We start from the raw sequence: 19,869 nt of genomic DNA on the forward strand, positions 1-19,869 counted from the left end.
CAGAGCGTGAACGGAGTCATGAACTGAGTTGGACATAGTGGTGTATTAGAGGTAAAAAATGATATAAATACTGTTCGGTTTCTCACACAAACCAATCGTTTCATGTCTTAGGACATCAATGTGTCGTCACGAGCCGCAGGGTTTAATTTGGATTTGTCTAAGCAAGCTTTATTTACTCTTATAGATGAAGTTCCCATCTATTGCAATTATTTGACTGACAGACGGCAGCGGTTGGAGTTAAAAATCATCATTTGTGTTCTACTGAAGAAACAAAGTCACCTACATCTTGGATGCGCTGGGGGTAAGCAGATAAACATCAAATTTTCATTTTTGGGTGAACTATCCCTTTAAAACCAAGAGCCAACCTCCCCCCGTTTCTCTTGAAGCCAATACGGAAGTGACTTAAACTGTAATTCGTCGACTGGCCGCTAGGGACAGGCTTCAAAAGAGAGCAGAAACTCATTGAGCCCAATTTTAAAATGCCCAACTTTACAGCAGAAAAAAACAAACATGTTTACAGCCTGGTACAAATTGTGGTTTTGGTTTATATAGCTATTTTTGCCCTTCAAGACAACTATGAGGGGGGTGAATTTTTTCATAACTCATCCATTTAAATTATATTAAGCTTTAAAGTTATGCATAATTAAGGGCGCGGCCACTTGAGTGACAGGTGGATTGCCGCTGCTGTCACCACTAGGTGTTTGTCTGCTGCCATCACGTCACCTCAGCTCCACCCACGCCCTGCCTCTTTTAGCCCATTTTCTGTTATCCGGGAGTGGTGCGCGGTGACACGCTGTCAAGATAGCAACAGCCGGCTTTAGGTTTCAAAAATGCTCTTCAGAAACGTGCAGGTGACGTCACGGACACTACATCCATTTTTTTACAGTCTATGATTAAAACACACACCTCGACATTTGGAATATGAAACCAAACAAGGGTACTTGTTAAGAACTAACTCATCAAGACATAACAAGACCTCAAGTCACTTAACGTGACAACAAAATAATCAACAACAGTGTAAAAAAATAAAACAGACAAATGACAATGCAACCATTTTAATTTTTCATGCCCCTGTGGGACTATGTTAAGACAGAACCATGAAATTTTTAACCTTTTGTAACAAAAAATGGGCCTATTTAAAAAAAAAAAAAAAAAAAAAAGCATTAACAGCAATAACATAAAACATAAGTGTATGATAATAAAAAACTTGTATTGAGATGCATTACTTGCACAGTTGTAAGATACTATATAAAGGTGTAAACTGTTAGAAATTAGAAATACTATATTTTCATCATTATTTACTTGATCCAAAAGTAAAATTCTAAATGATAATCTCTTTTGCAAGCTGAAAAAGCAGTTTACATAATTATTGTATATTTAACTTTATGCATGAATAACAGTACCATCTCTAGATGTTGATGTTGAACCTCTCAGCTGCTGCAGCTTTATGCATTTGCATACAAATTGTCTGGCCTATCCTGACCTCTGGGGAGACCAATACTCTCAACATCTGCATTTTATGCAAAATACATTTTAAAAAAGTTTTTATGGTGTGCACCAAAAACCCATACGCCAATGACGTAGTTGTGTTAAGTTAGCCAGTAATTTACTGATAACAAATGCTGAATCTATGATGTTGACAGGCACATGCTAATAAATTAGGATTAAGAAATTTCAAATGTGAACTTTCCATTCTGGGTAAAACCATTGCTGGACCCTGATAACCTTCTGCGTTGGACAGCCCTTTTATGGTTGTCTTTATATAGCTATTAAAGATAATCGCCCTTTTAGAGTTTGGGCTGAATTGTTGTGTTCTGCCAGACTCCATCAAGCGGAATAGAAAACAGCACATGGAGATGCACCAGTAAACTACTTCAGACAGATTGCCACTTTACAACTCTGTGCACACACTCCATTCCAGGGGCTAAAAGTTTAATCATTTTAAGCTTTGAAAAAGTACCAAATAAAATGAGTAAAACTGATGGCACTCGCATTGCTGGGTGTTGGTATTTGCCCATCACAGCTACTGTGCATCAGTCATAAAGCCCAAATGAAATATAGGGGGGAGTTTTGAAAAGACTGAGACACATATTGAGATACATTTACTGTTTTGCTTGTGGCCTGGCTGAATTTCAACTCAACTGTACTTTAGTTTACAGATCTTTTGAATTCAGGACTTTCTGCTATTAAATTTAGAAATTGGTTTATACTTTTAAATACCACCAATAAACATAGAAAACAATTGAGTTGAAAATGTTCTCTAGCAACGGCAATTCTAAATACATTAAAGGAACACTCCACTTTTTTTGAAAATAGGCTCATTTTCCAACTCCCCTAGAGTTAAACAGTTGAGTTTTACCGTTTTCGAATCCAATCTCCTGGTCTAGCGGTACCATTTTTTAGCATAGCTTAGCATAGTTCATTCAATCTGATTAGACCATTAGCATCTCACCCAAAAATGACCAAAGAGTTTCGACATTTTTCCTATTTAAAACTTGACTCTTCTGTAGTTACATCGTGTATTAAGACCGACGGAAAATGAAAAGTTGCGATTTTCAACTTTTCATTTTCAAAATTTCAATTGAAAATTATGTTATAACGTTACTCTGTGCGTTCGCTCGGCGGCTGCTGTGAGACACTGTTGCACACTGCAGTAAGATAGATCGATTTTACAATATCATATTAATAAATGCTGGATGGCTTGTGTTGATAAATGGCATGCAATTCATTTAAAAACGTATTGTATGATGGAGAAAATGCTGTATTACTGTTACTAAAAATAAAGCTGCGTCTGATTATGCTATGTTAGCTACTTCACAAAATAGTGTTTTTCTCTGAGGCATGGTAAAGCATGGTACTCGCAAAAAATCAAGAAAATTAGATTTAAACAATAAAACTAAATGTGTTAAGCTATATAACAATATTTCGTTTTCTATCTACAAATATTTTTAAAACAGTTGTTCCCTTGTCTATTAAAACATGTAATATATTAAAGCGTCTTTGGAAACCGAGGGTAACGCGGGTATGACGCAGTTATTGACAGGCGACTCCTCACACGTCCCGGAGCCTTGGTTAAAATTGCAATTTTCTCACGATTTACAAATAGTTGGAAACATTTGGGATATTGTAAGTACTCAAATGAACAAAATATATAACACTGGCCTAGTGGTTTTTGGATATTTTACAGCAAAATTTTTACATATTGCACCTTTAAGTTCCTTGTGTTCCTTGTCTCATCTTTTTAAACACTCCACAGCCTCACACAGTATAATCGACCCAAGTTTTAACTTTTGTAATTCAACCTTTTGGTCTGAGCATTACAATATTATATTGTTTTGTTAAATTATTGTAATATTATATTTTTTGTATATATATATATATATATATATATATCGCTATATATAAATCGCTGTAATTTGCAGGGACTCAAATGAATCTTTGATTTGTTGTTGGTTTGTTTTTCATTTTAAATTCTGAGCTGTCTGAATGAACTTATTCACTAAAATGAATCAGAATTTTCTGATTGCTTGTTTAAATGCTTGTTCAGTACAGTACATGAAAGGGTGATGTAATGCTTTTACTCATTGTAAAAAGTAGCTTCTTAGAGAAAAAAAACTGCACAGTTTTGAAAACAGCTGAGCGACTGTCATGCTTCTGACAAATGTAGTTAAACTAATAGCATCACTCCTTTTAGTTCCTCCTCAACACAAATGACATGCTGTATAACTGGAGTTTGCACTAGCACTGTGAATAATTTTTTTTCCATCTGTCTACATGACTTAATGTTAGTAGGAACAGTCTAAATACAGTCAGTAGACTTTACTTATCAAACACAATCCCCAACTTAACATATTGCCAAGGGAAACCATTGACAATTGAAGTCTTTTTATTTTTATTTTTAAAGCTTATTTGAGTCATTTGAACATTTTTTCTTTGTTCTTTAATTCCTTTTTAGTGCTTGTCTTCTGTCTTTAATGTCAGAGGCCAACTCAATCTATCCGTGGGTCCGGCCGTCTTATTCCCGGATGATTTTCCGTCTTTGACGTGTTTGAGAGAAGCTGTCAGGGAGGTCTCTTGCCGTTAAGTCATCTGTCATGTCCAGACAGAAGCTTGCTCGTCACTTGTCATTTGTATCTCCTCACTTTTCTACAGAGACTTTATCTCTGTCATACATGCCAGAATTGATTTTGACCACAGGCTGCTTGGAGTCAGGTGTTCATGTGTTGTGCGGTTCCCATTTCAAGTGCCTGTACTGATCTACGCTGGAATGTCTTGAGATATGCCCGAGCATCTTTTTTTACATATTCTAATCAATCTCTTGCTATGCACACTTCACAGCTCCAATTAAAATGCGAGTTGTCATTCCAGGTTAGATTCATTACAAATGTGTGCCTCAGCTTTAAATAAATCAAATCAAAAATGAACTCATTATATTCTTAAACTCACAGTTTATGTTGCCACCAACTCAGAGGTGCTCTTGCAAGATGTATTTATGTAAGTGAAAATTACAATCTCTGTCATTTCAAGCAAATAAAAATGTCAGTTTTTCAGTTTGTCAAACAGCTTGACTTAAAACTAAACAGCTAAACATGGGGGAACACAGTTTAACTCATTTTGCTCTCTCTATCTTTCTCATTTTTTTTAAGTATGTATGCATGTATTTGTTTATTAGTTCTCAACTACTGTAGTAGCTCATCAGTCTGCAGACTTTTACATTGTTACAAATGATTTCTATTTCAAATAAATGCATGATGTATATAACATGTTTGTAAATTTGTTTGCCATGTAGTTGTGTACAATAAAGTTGTTGTTGTTGTTGTTGTTTTTTTTGTTTTTTTTTCAGTCATCACAAGACCCATTGCAAAATCTGGGTCCTGAACAAAAACACTGGTCTAAAGGGTAGATGTATTAAATGCTATTTGTAGAGACTGCATGTTTGCTGTACATTTGGCACCTGGTTCTGCCCCAAACAGAGCTCTTGACAGGTTGGGCTCCACTCCAGGTGTGAAATTGGTTGATTGGAAGAAATGGCCCACTCTTCTGCCATCAGTCTGGTGGCCTCTTCTGGGCTGTTCAGCCAATGAGACCTCCCCCACTGACTATAATGCACAACTCCGATTACAATTGCCTTTTCCACAGCCCTGCCTTTCAACATGATCAATCTTCCAAGCTTGTTGTCTTTTGTCTATTTATGAGTGAACTGCTCATTTTAAAATCTTCCTGGTCTACTGACATTTGTTAAGACATCTGCTTTAAACATAACAATGCTCATGATAACTTTCATTAACTCTACAGCAGGTAAATCCACTTCACCAGCTAATTATTCTTCAACAGCGATGCCATAGAAATATACAGGGCTACCGCAAAAACGGAAGTTCAAATACAATATTCTAAAGAATGGCGGCGCGCTTGTTTCTCTGGTAAATAAGGTCTATAAGTGCACTTTGGAGCAAAGGCTGTTCGAAAATGTAACACTTCTGAAAAACATTATTTTAGACAAACTAATGGAACGTTTACACAGAACATGTTTTCATATTCCACTGCACTGTGTTTAGTGTCTTGTGTCTTTTGCAGCATTCAAAAAATGTGGCACTCTGTCATGTTTGTTGTGTGGTTTTATTTTAAGTTTGTTTTCATGTCTTTTATTTTGTAGTTTTAGTCAAGGTTCCCAGTTCTTTGTTTCCCTTGCCCTCATGTGATCATGTCATGTGCTTCTCTTGTCTAATGTGTCATGTTCTGATTGGTTCCTTGTTTCATGTGTCAAGTTTTCATTGGTTGTTTTAGTCATGTGTTTCTCTGTTCTGTTTGATCATTGGTTAATTGTTCATTGCTTTCAGTGGAGGTCCGTCAGGCAGAAATTCCCCGCAGGTGGGCTCACCTGTGCTTACATCTTCATTCAATACAGAAAGGTATGGATGAAAGTAGTTCAGTCTTTTTAAAGTGTACTATTTTACCCAATATTTGTTTGTTTATTTTAGCTGTGTCTCATTTCGTTGGATGCGTCCTCCGGAGGTTGCATTTGAAGGCTACATACGTCATCAAGGATGTCTTATTTAAGAAAAATAACCGTAATAAAATTGTCTGTTATTCCTTGTGAGGTGTAAAATTCTGTACTTTCTCTCTTACTTTGAAATCTAAGGGTTACTTTTCTGAAATGAGACCGGCTCGATGACATATGCAGCCTTCAATTGCAACCTCCGGAGGACACAGCCTTCGAAATGAGACGCAGCTTTTGTGCTGCTTAGTGTGTTGTTAGCTTAGCAACATGCTAAAGCCAAACCAAAGACTATAGAATAACACAAGACGTGTCACTCGTATTGTTTTGAATGGGAGAAAGTGCAACGTGCAATATGGCGGAATAAGTCCCGCCTTCTAAATAAGAGCCAACCGCCGACTGGTAAAGTCATCACATCACTGCAGCGGCCGCTTAGAAGCTTCTACAGTCAGACACGCGCCTCTGAAATAAGGCACAAGAGATGCGCATTTAGGACTGCGCATGCACATTAGCTTGATCCAGCCTGAAAAATACCGTTTTTTATCATGATTCGAGCGTTTAGAAACAAAATATATGAGACAGATGTTGTCTAAATATTAAATATGAAATTTAATCGAAAGCTTGGCAAACAGCTTTGGAGAATTTGATGTTTCCCCATTCAAAGAGATAGGAGCTGCACTTGGATGACCGAGAGGCGTTTCAAAGATGGCCACCGAGTGAAATGACTTGTCATAAAGGGACTTTGGCCAAACTCTCCCACACAGAGTGCTGTTTGTGTGGTGTTTGAAGTTGCTGCCTTTCCCAGTCAATTACCAATGACATTCTTAAGATGCTGTCTTAAAAGTCAGCTGCCAATGTAGGCAGGAAAAGGCAGCTCACCAGGTTTTAAATAAGTGCAAGCGTATATGGCCTTTGCTAATGTATTGCAGCACTGACAGACCATCACAACCATATCTACAGTCACTTCTATTTGTTGTGCTCACCTCCTTGCTGAAAAAAAAGAACATCTGCAGTCATATAGCTATTTTTTTTTTTTTTTATGTCTATTGGCAGTAGTATACCTCACACAGAAAAGTGTTGTTCAATGTGACACATTAACACCTTGAACCCATTGCAAAATGTGTGTGGGAAATTGTTCACCCTTTTGCGAAATTCCTTATCACGTGGATTCCTGAAATAACAGAATTTTACCTGCGAAAATTTTCAGAACCATGGTAAATAGGACTGCAGCTTTAATGTGGTTAGCTGGTCCCCCAACCTGTCAAACTGTTCTATTTTGTTGGTTTTAATGTGGTTTGGGACACTTTTCAGCTTGTCAGACTTGCAAACCAGCTGACCAGCCACCATCTTGGCCAGGCTGGGCTTATAGCCATACTATATATTACCAGCTAAGACCAGGAAACCATCTTACTAAAAGTAATTTAAGCTGATTTGTTCATCGGTTAACAGTCAATGGTGTTTTCTTAAAGGTGGACTCAGTAGAATTTCAAAAAAAGTTAGTCGGGCTGACACCAAGAACAAACGTCTAACCAATCAGCTTTAGGGGGCGTATGACGGTCGAGGAGAGAGAACGAGCAAGAGGGAGATTTGAAAATAAAAAAATAAATAACTGCAGGAAGAGAGATGGGACAATAAAAAAGCTCTAAAGAATATCACTGGAATGAAGGTTTATGACTGGGTAAGCACTTTAGGACCGCGTTTATATTAGAAAAGCTTTCCAGCGCTGAAGAGAGCTAAGCGGGAAGGCCTGAAAACAGACGCGGAGGCTGCTTTGATCCCGCTTCACATGTGAGTAACACTGGGTTTCAGTGTCTGGAGCTGGTGCAGTTGGCGACTAACAACAAACACTTTGTATTTACCCTTGTGTACTGTACGTTCAGTTTTGCGCTTCCTTTCGTTTGTTCATCAACTGAGCTTTATTTTTCGTGAAGCAGTTTGTTGTGCATCAGTTGCGATAAACAGACATCCACTCTCATTGTGTGTGTAACAGTGGCCAGATAGTGAGAGTTTTGCAGTTAATTACGGCACACTGACGACCGCTAGAGAATGTGGGGTTTAGCGTCATTGTTAGTGCACTCACCTCGCCTGCCAGCAGTGGACGGGCCGGGGTTTAAGACTGACTCGGAGCAGGGTGGTTAGGATTGGAGTGTGAGTTTTGGAGGCGGAGCAATGAAGAGAGGGTGGATTTGTTTGGGTTGATTTCAAATATCAACAATGTCCAACAGCGTTTTTCAAAAACTACTGATCCCACCTTTAACATCACCACACATAATAGACAAAATAGTATTTATGGGCTACGTGAATTGCTTCCATGTTGTACAGAACACTGGACCTCTCTGTTAAGTCATTATAATTCCCCTTTCCTCCTCAAGGGCTTATTTTTTAGCAGTGCATATTCATCTGTTCTGACAGCTGTCGGAGTGGTTATGTATTTACTCAGCCTTGTCCACAGCAATCTCCCGTTATAGCTGCATGGGAGAGAATTTTCATGGAAATGAGCCAGTTTAATTGGTCCCTGTGTTATTTGCATAACAAACCTAATAATAATGAATGGGGACTGATCATCAACAGGGTCTTAAATTTCATAATATTAATAAGCAGGTTGCAAATTGCTATTATTGCAGTACATTTGTTTGTCCAGAGCATTTCATTATCACAGAAGGGCTGAGATTTCAGGTCATTTGCCTGTCAGAACAAGGTTGGGCCCCTGTCATTGTCATTTACCAATTATATTTTGGCAGTTGGCTGGAGCGCACGCAGCAATGCGACGGAAACTGAACTCTGATATCTGTCATAAGCAGTAATGAGGAAATCTGGAAGGGCAGTTTGCTTCGATTGTAAAAGTAGATCATCAATTTCCTGGATTTATTTGTGTGTGGCTACTTTTAAAAGAGGTAGATAAAGACAGGCATCTTACCAAACAGATGCATAATTAATTAACTAACTAATTATTAATTAATTAATTAGATGCCCAAAAATAAGGAGATTCAGCTAACAGTCAAGTTAACACATGAAGGTGTCAACATGAAGTTAAAGGTGCAATGTGTAAATTTTAGGAGGATCTATTAACAGAAATGCAATATAATATACATAACTATGTTTTCAGTGGTGTATAAAGACATAATGAACCATTATGTTTGTATTACCTTAGAATGAGCCATTCCTATCTACATACATCAAGGGTCCCCATACATGTTGTCACCTTTTTGCGCCAGCATGTTTCTACAGTAGCCCTAAATGGACAAACTGTTCTACAGATCGCGTTTGATTAACTAGCTACTCTCTGCTGTCTCAGATGATGACATATTTGTCCTGTGTTGGCCACCGTAGTTTCTCTATATTGCAATTTGCAACCTCACTGCTAGATTCAGCTAAAATTTACACACTGCACCTTTAAATCATCTTTAATTTTTTTGTTAAATTATTAAATTATTGTTAGTCATAGGAATTATACAAGTAATAACAGGATGGAAAGTGAGGAAACATGAGCACCTATGAATTTATTGCCTCAATCGTGTGACGCTCCTGTTTTGTCCTACCTTTTTTTGTCCAAAAAAACCCCAAAAAACATTCAAATTACAATGCATACATACAGTGACTTGAATACACATCTTCTATGATCATTATGTTTTACATTTTTTAATTAAAATGTATTTGGGGGATTGGCAATTTAGGTTTAGGTTGTAAAGTGTCATAGGTGCAACTCCTCAAAAACTTAATTCATTATATTTATTTAGACAAAAAATAAGGATTAGGTTTATAGTCGTGTTCAAGGTCTACTGAGACTATGCTATTACTTATTACTTTGATGGTTAGTCCACATGACAAAGAGTACATTTCTAAAAACTTGACACATGTGTTTTAGAAATGCACTTCTTGTTAAAACTATAGTTTTAAATTAATTATATTGTTATTTATTGTGGACACTCTTGGGGCCCTACAAGTGCATGGTCTAAAACGTATGGTGCAAGTGCACTTAAGGGCGTGTCAGAATCCAACTTTTGCTAGTTTACCGAACGGGAAAAATGGTCAGTGTGCCTGGTCTAAAAGGGTTGTCCCTATTCTCTTAATGAGTCATGGGTGTGTCTTGGGTGTAACGTGCAATAAACCAATCAGAGTCTCATCTCCCATTCCCTTTAAAAGCCAGTTGTGCTCGCGGCATGGCGGATTCGCTATTTACATGGTGGAATTTGCAAACAGAAAAACTGAATGCTTCTTTAGCAAGAAAATAAATCAAACAATCTATGGGACAAGCTGGATTCCACCAAAGCATTTTTTATCTTTGTGCACACAATAATAATCTTTTACATTGTAATCCTTTTATTTTTAATATTTGGCACATGTGTGTGCTCGCGTTCCCTTGTGTGTAATAAGCAGAGTGTACCGCATTGTGCCCGCATATAGGTGGATATTACTAACGCCCTTTAAATAACAAAAATAAATAAATACTGAAATATACTGGCCATTGACCACTGAAATGGTCTAAAGTCAATGGCGCAGTCTATTTCAGTTGCCTCAAAATAGCAACACACCAACAACGCACCTGAACACACCTCGTTTTCAGACCAGCACGCCCATGGGCAAACAAATGGGAGCAAATGCGTTGCTATTTAAACAGTGTGGCACAGAATGTAAAAATAACTGTGTTTGGCTGAAACTAGCAAAAATCACTTCCATCGAGCCTGGCGCCGCATTGTGCCGGGTGTATGATAGGGCCCTTAAAGGATTAGTTCACTTTCAAATTAAAATTTCCTGATAATTTACTTGCCCCCATGTCATCCAAGATGTTCATGTCTTTCTTTCTTCAGTCGAAAAGAAATTAAGGTTTTTGATGAAAACATTCCAGGATTTTTCTCCATATAGTGGACTTCAATGGCCTCCAAACGGTTGAAGGTCAAAATTACAGTTTCAGTGCAGCTTCAAAGCATTCTTCGGGGTCTGTGTATATCCACAGTGACGCTGCTGCTTCTTCTTCTACGGCGGTTGGTATCCAGCTTATTGGTGCATTACCGCCCCCTTCTGCTCCGGACAAAAAAAATGACGCTGATGACGTGTTATGTAGTGCGCCCGAGCTTCGTTTACAGTCTGAGGGAGACGCACGCTGTATTCAAAGCTATTCTACATCATTTGTACTTTTGGTATTGCTATAATCGGTATTTTAAAATGGTTGCTGTTCCAGCGTGTGCATGTCTGCGGATGTCCTAATCACGTTCACAGGAATGGAATCAGTTCAGTGGAATTACAATTCAATGGAAAGGATTCCGGAAGAGAAGACAATGCTGAATAAAGTTAGTTGTATTATTATTGTTATTTTTGCATGTAGCCTACATAATGTAATTTTAGATGCTAATCAATACGTACAGCATTCTTATTTACTAAAAAACAGAGTGTATTTGCTGTCTTAGCCAATATGCCTACAATTATCTTTTATAATAAGATTCTGTCCAAATGTAAACCTATTAAACAAAAGGAAAAACAATGGTTTATAAATAAAATTATTTTTTTCAAGATATTTTAATGTTTGCTGCATGGTTTAAAATACCAGTGCTATTCCTGAGAGGAAAAAAGATAAGTCGCATAGGCCTATATGTCGCATTTTAAGCTGCAATGAAACGAATTTTGAATTTTGACCTTCAACTGTGTTGGAGGCCACTGAAGTCCACTGATTTGGAGAAAAATCCTGGAACGGGTTTGGAAAAACCTTAATTTCTTTTCGACTGAAGAAAGAAGGTTCGTAGACATCTTGGATGACACTTCTATAATTTACTTAAACTGCTCTGGTTTTCGCACACTAACCCTGTACTTAATATACTAAAAATTCTTCTTTAGTACTAATTAAGATAATCTTAACAACATCTAAGTGTACTCAACTGTGCTATTTTGAGACACCATGAAATATGAACTAAAATGTGCTTTTAATATACTATCTCTGTATTTAAAAAAAATTATTTAGATATCACTTCATATAGTACAAGAGGTAACTTAAATACATTTTAGTTCATATTTCATGGTGTCTCAAAATAGCACAGTTTAGTATGTTCTTAAGATTATCTTAATTAGTACTAAAGAAGATTTTTTTTAGTATATTAAGTGCAAAATTAATGTGCGAAAATAGAGCACTTTAAGTACATTATAGAAGTGTACTTTTTTTTTCACCTGGGATTGACCCCAAAACAATACTCCAAAGAAAAATAAATTATAAATTGCCATTTTTTTATTTAAAAAGTTTGTACATGGTAAAAATATAGACATGGCAAATGTTATTTAAAATTCTCCCCTATTCACTTAATTGTGGATGCTACTGCACAGTAGGAATGAGCATGTGTAGTCTTGAGATTGTCCAACCAGTGTTTCTCATTGTGAATGCAGCTGACAGTTTGTTAATGACTGCTGGTGCTGAGGAAGAATGCCAGTGCGGCATTATGGGAGGCATCCTGTTTGCGGTCAAACAGAACTTCCAAGTCATTTGTAGCTGATGACAACATCACTTTAGCATCTGACTGCAAATCCTGAAAGATAGAAGAGCGGGACCCGGGTGTCCTGGCCATGTTTCCAGAATGTTTAAGAAAGAAAATGCGTGAGGACACTGATTTGTCCTTATTTTAATGCTATGCAAGTCACATTTTGAACAAAATAAGCCATTTAGGATTGATCACAGTGTATTCACAGTGTCACACATCCAGCTTGAGGTTTGAGCATTGTGAATTGTGTTCATCAGTTAGTTCTGTCTGGCAGACGCCGCTATTCTGCTGTAATCTTCATGGTGGGAAACATGGTTGTGGTGAAGTGCTCAAATCTGAACCTTTAATTCATCTGCATTTTCTTCCCCAGAGCCATGGAAGCCATTAGAGATGTTATCTGAAATTACAGGCTTATTAAAAAGGCCACGCAATTCCTCGCCTTTTGAGATTGTGAAATTGGCATAAATGAACGTTGGCAGTCTCGCTGCGGGTAGCGGAGGAGATCGGTGAATGAACTCATTTATGCGGCCAAATCAAGCTTTTCAATTTTCAATTGAAAGGATGTATTCTGCATGTAGCCGGATTTTTTACACATTTGCATCTCTGATTTTAGCTTTTTAGATATTAATCATCTGCAGATAGCAGATTAGTCTATCAGCGTTCCTGCTGAAGGAGTTGTTCATTGATATCCAGCCAAATCACATTCTATCAGATTATAAATTTCATGGCTCTCAGATGTTCAGCATCTGAAAATTCACTAGAAATGCATCTACGTCCTCAAATGTAGATTTCGAAGAATTAATCAAGTCATGAAGGTGTGGATAGACTCAAAATTCTACCTTTGTGATCAACACTAGCGCCTGGCAGCTGGTTTTTCAAAGCCTTTCGACTTCAATCCCTTGAAAAATCATCTGGCCATGGCGCGCTACGCCAATCCGCACAGAACTTAAATTCCATTAATATAACTTTCAGTCTGATTACACAAAGCAAATGAGGACTCCAGTGAGTGGTAAATTGATAGTTTAGAAAAAGGATGAAAAATATGCAGGGGGAAAGAAATCAAAACACTTCAAAAAACCCTCCTGCAGCAGCCCTACTCATCTACATGAGAGACACGCGGTCGGTCGCTCTCCACGCGCACGTGAAATCACCTGCTGTGAGATGTGAATAATGTCTCCAGCTCGCCACCCCCACCGAGGGCCCGGCCCCCGTACTCCATTACGTTTATGAAGATATGTATCTGAAAGTTGTGTAGGAATATGAGGCTGAGCTGGAGGGGCTTTGGGGGAGAGGTGATACATTTCAATAAATCCATAAAGTGGGAAGTGAGTGAAGTGCGCCTCCGATTTCCTTCCACGCTAAGTTTCTTGTGTATTTTAGTCCTCTCTCGCTTCGTTTGAAATAAAAAAGTGCTTTCATCTGACGCGGTTTGGTGGGAGCTTGAATAAAAAGCAGAAGACATGCAGTAACACTGACATTTAGCCATATTTGGAGCTTGGGAAGCTGAAATGTTATCTCCGTCAAACAGCGCACCCTGATCTCACTGTTCTCTGGAAATACTGCTGGTGCTCTTTTTGACTGCCTCCAACCTAGTCTGTTTTCAGCCATGTTAAATGTCTCTTCTCGGTGCAGGAACGCCCTCTCGATGTGCAACTTGCACTGACTCAGGCGCTAATACCCTGATGCCTCAACCCATTTCATGGCACCTGTTTCTTTCAAATTTGTTCTGATCTTCGCTTTGTTCTGCTCGAAGCTCTCGTTTGGCGGCGCGCTACAGCACCTTTCTAGTCAGCTCTTGTTTCCAGGCACATGACATTTACGCTAAATGCTGGCATGCCACGGTGCATCAAAAAACAAGTTTGAAAGGCGAGCCATTAAAGCTAAAGAAACTCCTGCCTTCGGCTGTTCTATTTTATTAGCCTCTCTGTTGTGACTTGAAGGGGGCGAACACGGCTCTCCTGCAGAAAAGGCACAGTTTTACATACATCTCCGTGACTCCTTCGCTCTAAACCAAGTCGTCCTCGCATCTGCACCTTGGCAGGCCGATATGACTATTATGAGATGAAAAAACAGCCTCATGCTGTCTATAGCCACATAACCACAATTGAAAAGGACTAAGCCTTTTCACCTGGGGCTAGGAGTGAACTAAAACCGATCTTTTCCCTGCAACTGTCTGCAGAGATTAGTATTGATTCACCCCTTTTAGATGACTTTGTCGCACCTTGCTGGGCAGTTTTAATCTGGCAATGTACCAACAGCACTGGGGAGCCACTCTCTCTCCCTCTGAGTGTATAATCTCCATCTTCATGATGGTTCCATCATGGCGTCCGCTCGCCAGGAGGACGCATGAACTGACCTATTTTTTTATGGTATTAGCCATTGTGCTGCACAGTCACTGGGGTGCTAGACCAAGCACAGAAAAAGGTTACTGGTATATGCTAGCTTCACCTTAAATCTGTTTTGTTTTCTCCGATTGGTTAAATAACAAGACATTGATAATAATAAGCTATATGTATAAGCATTTTTCATAAATGTTATCACACATAGCCTATAAATATAATTACTGTAGTAATTGTTATATTGGAATGACTCTGTAGTGATAGTTGCCCCTTTATTACATTTGAGCCCCTGCCCTGGAGAAACTCTCTGCACATCCATGTATACAACCCAAATTCTGGAAATGTTGGGACGTTTTTTTAAATTTGAATTAAATGAAAACTAAAAGACTTTCAAATCACATGAGCCAATATTTTATAGAACATAGATAACAAAAATGTTTAAACAGAGAAATTTTACAATTGTATGCACAAAATTAGCTCATTTCAAATTTGATGCCTGCTACAGGTCTCAAAATAGTTGGGACACGGGCATGTTTACCATGGTGTAGCATCTCCTCTTCTTTTCAAAACAGTCTGAAAATGTCTGGGCGTCGAGGTTATGAGTTTCTGGAGTTTTGGTGTTGGAATTTGGTCCCATTTTTGCCTGATATGTGGTTTCCAGCTGCTGAAGAGTTCTTGGTCGTCTTTCGTTTAATGATGCGCCAAATGTTCTCTATAAGTGAAAGCTCTGCACTGCAGGCAGGCCAATTCAGCACCCGGACTCTTCTACAACAAAGCCATGCTGTTGTAATAGCTGCAGTATGTGGTTTTGCATTGTCCTGCTGAAATACACAAGGCGTTCCTAGAAATAGACTGGAGGGGAGCATATGTTGCTATAAAACCTTTATATATCCTTTCAGCATTCATAGTGCCTTCCAAAACATGCCAAGCTTGCCCATACCGTATGCAATTATGTACCCCCATACCATCAGAGATGCTTGCTTTTGAACTGAGTGCTGATAACACACTGGAAGGTCTCCCTCCTCTTTAGCCCAGAGGACATGGCGTCTGTGATTTCCAACAAGAATCTCAAATTTGGACTCGTCTGACCATAGAACACTTTTCCACTTTGAAACGTTCCATTTTAAATGAGCCTTGGCCCACAGGACACAACGGCGCTTCTGGACCATGTTCACATATGGCTTCCTTTTTGCATGATAGAACTTTAGTTGGCATCTGCAGATGGCACGGCGGATTGTGTTTACCGACAGTGGTTTCTGGAAGTATTCCAGGGCCCAATTAGTAATGTCATTGACACAATCATACCGATGAGTGATGCAGTGTCGACTGAGGGCCTGAAGATCAGGGGCATCCAATAAAGGTCTTCGGCCTTGTCTCTTATGCACAAAGATTTCTTCAGTTTCTCTGAATCTTTTGATGATGTTATGCACTGTAGATGATGAGATATGCAAAGCCTTTGCAATTTGATGTAAAGAAACATTGCTTTTAAAGTATTTCACAATCTTTTCACGCACTCTTTCAGAGCTCTTCCCATCTTTACTTCTGAGAGACTCTGCCTCTCTAAAACATCCCTTTTATAGCTAATCATGTTACAGACCTGATATCAATTAACTTAATTAGTTGCTAGATGTTCTCCCAGCTGAATCTTTTCAAAATTTCTTGCTTTTTCAGCCATTTGTTGCCCCCGTCCGAACTTTTTTTGAGACCTGTAGCAGGCATCAAATTTGAAATGAGCTCATTTAGTGGATAAAAGTGTAAAATTTCTCAGTTTAAACATTTGTTATCTATGTTATATTGTGAATAAAATATTGGCTCATGTGATTTGAAAGTCTTTTAATTTTCATTTTATTCAAAATTAAAAAACGTCCCAACATTTAAAGGGTTAGTTCACCCAAAAATTAAAATTCTGTCATTTATTACTCACTCTCATGCCGTTCCACACCCGTAAGACCTTCATTAATCATCGGAACGCAAAGTAAGATATTTTGTTGAAATCCGATGGCTCCGTGAGGCCTGGATAGGGAGCAATGACATTTCCTCTCTCAGGTAAGTACAGTGGTTCAATATTAATATTATAAAGCGACAAGAATATTTTTGCTGTGCTAAAAAAACAAAATAACGACATATAGGTGATGGCCGATTTCAAAACACTGCTTCAGGAAGATTCGGAGCGTTATAAATCAGCATGTTGAATCAGCGGTTCGGAGAGCCAAAGTCACGTGATTTCAGCAGTTTGGCGGTTTGACACGCGATCCGAATCATGATTCGACACAAAAGAATAACACTCCGAAGCTTCCTGAAGCAGTGTTTTGAAATCGGCCATCACTAAATAAGTCGTTATTTAGTTTTTTTGCCGCACCAAAAATATTCTCGTCGCTTTATAATATTAATATTGAACCACTGTACTCACATGAACTGATTTAAATATGTTTTTAGAACATTAATGGATCTTGAGAGAGGAAATGTCATTGCTCCCTATGCAGGCCTCACTGAGCCATCGGATTTCAACAAAAATATCTTAATTTAAAGATTAACGAAGGTCTTACAGGTGTGGAACAGCATGAGGGTGAGTAATAAATGACATTATTTTCATTTTTGGGTGAACTAACCCTCTAAGGAATTCAGGTTGTACATTGGATTGATATAATAACTTTAAAGTACTTGAGCACCAAGCAGTAGGAAAATGCAAGCACCGGATCGGGACTAGGTCTCGGCAGATACTCAATATCCAACAACTTAGATCGGAGACACAGATTTTTTTAAACACAGACTTGATGAGAAGAATTAGAGACTTTAAACCCCTCACTTTAGAACAGGGGTGGAGAACGTTGATCCTGGAGGGCCATTGTCCTGCAGAGTTTAGCGCCAACCCTAATTAAATACACCTGAAGCTAATCAAGGTCTTCAGGATTACTAAAGTTACAGGCAGGTGAGTGTTTTTTTCAGGGTTGGAGCTAAACTGCAGGACAACGGCCCTCCAGGATCAACGTTCCCCACCGCTGCTTTAGAATGATACATACTCATTGTATTACCTTAAAGGTGCCCTAGAATTAAAAATTTAATTTACCTTGGCATAGTTGAATAACAAGAGTTCAGTTCATGGAAATGACATACAGTGAGTCTCAAACACCATTGTTTCCTCCTTCTTATGTAAATCTCATTTGTTTAAAAGACCTCCGGAAAACAGGCGAATCTCAACATAACACCGACTGTTACGTAACAGTCGGGATCATTAATATGTACGCCCCCAATATTTGCATATGCCAGCCCATGTTCAAGGCATTAGACAAGGGCAGAACATCTGGATGTGTGCACAGCTGAATCATCAGACTAGGTAAGCAAGCAAGGACAACAGCGAAAAATGGCAGATGGAGCAATAATAACTGACATGATCCATGATATCATGATATTTTTTTTGTCTTTCTAAAATTGTCTTTCTAAATGTATTGTTAGCATGTTGCTAATGTGCTGTTAAATGTGGTTAAAGTTACCATCGTTTCTTACTGTATTCACAGAGACAAGACTGTCGTTATTTTCATTATTAAACACTTGCAGTCTGTATAATGCATAAACACAACTTTATTCTTTATAAATCTCTCCAACAGTGTGTAATGTTAGCTTTAGCCACAGAGAATACTATCAAACTCACGAGAATTTAAAGGGGCCGCAGCCTGAATCGGCGCATATTTAATGATGCCCCAAAATAGGCAGTTAAAAAAATGAATAAAAAAAATTCTATGGGGTATTTTGAGCTGAAACTTCACAGACACATTCAGGGGACACCTTAGACTTATATTACATCTTTTAAAAAGGACGTTCTATGGCACCTTTAAAGTGTATTTTAAAACTTTTTTTAAAAAAATTAAATGTCCGCACACATGTATTCAACATGAATACGTTTATGAGACAATTACGAATATGTAAGAGTACATTTATAAGAACTTTTAAAATTGATTTTTATGATTTTTCCTTTTCTTTATCCATGAGCATTTTTATTTGTCATTGACCTTCATAACACAGAGATGCCTGTTGCACAGCTCTCAGAGAACAGCAATGGACTTCCATTAAATTCTGCTTGTTATCAACACTAGGTTCTCTCTTTTGTTGTGGTGTTAACACCCACATAGCCCTGACCTCTGCGGGACAGAAAAGAGCAAAGGAGCGTGGGAGATGTAGTTTAGGTCAGATGCACCTCTTAATGGATTATCCTACAGCAGAAGAGTTTCCTCATTAGACGGAAAAGCATGTCTCTAGTATTGACATTGTGGCTGGTTTAGGGGTTTAAATGAAACCAAAAGTTTTAAAAGAGTGCAAAGGTCACGGTAAGCTCATCCAGCTATCCATTAGCGCTTAAGGGTGACACTCAGTTTTTCAGTGTGTATGTGCTTAAACTTACAAAACAGATCAATGGACATATCCCCTGAAAAAGATATAATTCAAAATACAAGCTGCTGTTTTTTAACTACAATTTCCTCGGCCAATTCTGTTTTGTTTTGTTTTTTTAATTAAAAACAAACTTTTTGTCTTGATTAATATCCTGTTTGACTTACATTTACTTTGATTTCTATTAGTAAGTTAGAATATGGTGTCAGAAGTTTAACACTTTATTTTTATTTAATTTTTAGTGTTACTTTATTATTTACTTGAACATTTGTTTAACATTCCATTATTATGTTATTTTAAAGGTTCCTGATTTAGTTTTGGAGGTCTTCTACAAGAGATTTACATGCACCCAAGATAATCCAAACTTTAAACACTTTAATTTTCTCATAATATATAATAATTATATTGCACATCACCTCTTTTCTCAAAGTGTCTGAAACGGCTCGATTAAGGATTCAAGGTTCGATAAAGGATTCAAGGTTGAATCCTTGGTACTGGGAATTGTACCAAAGCTCCTACTGTACCACCTAACCGCTGCAGATTCATTAACTTGTTAAAGATTTGAATATTTGAATCCTTTACAGCAGTGACTGAATGATTTTGAGATCCATCTTTTCACACTGAGGAGAACTGAGGGACTCAAACACAACTTTTAAAAAAGGTTCAAACATTCACTGATGCTCCAGAAGGA

Source organism: Megalobrama amblycephala, linkage group LG21 (genome assembly GCF_018812025.1).
Source record: "Megalobrama amblycephala isolate DHTTF-2021 linkage group LG21, ASM1881202v1, whole genome shotgun sequence".
In the NCBI taxonomy this organism is placed as follows: Eukaryota; Metazoa; Chordata; class Actinopteri; order Cypriniformes; family Xenocyprididae; genus Megalobrama; species Megalobrama amblycephala.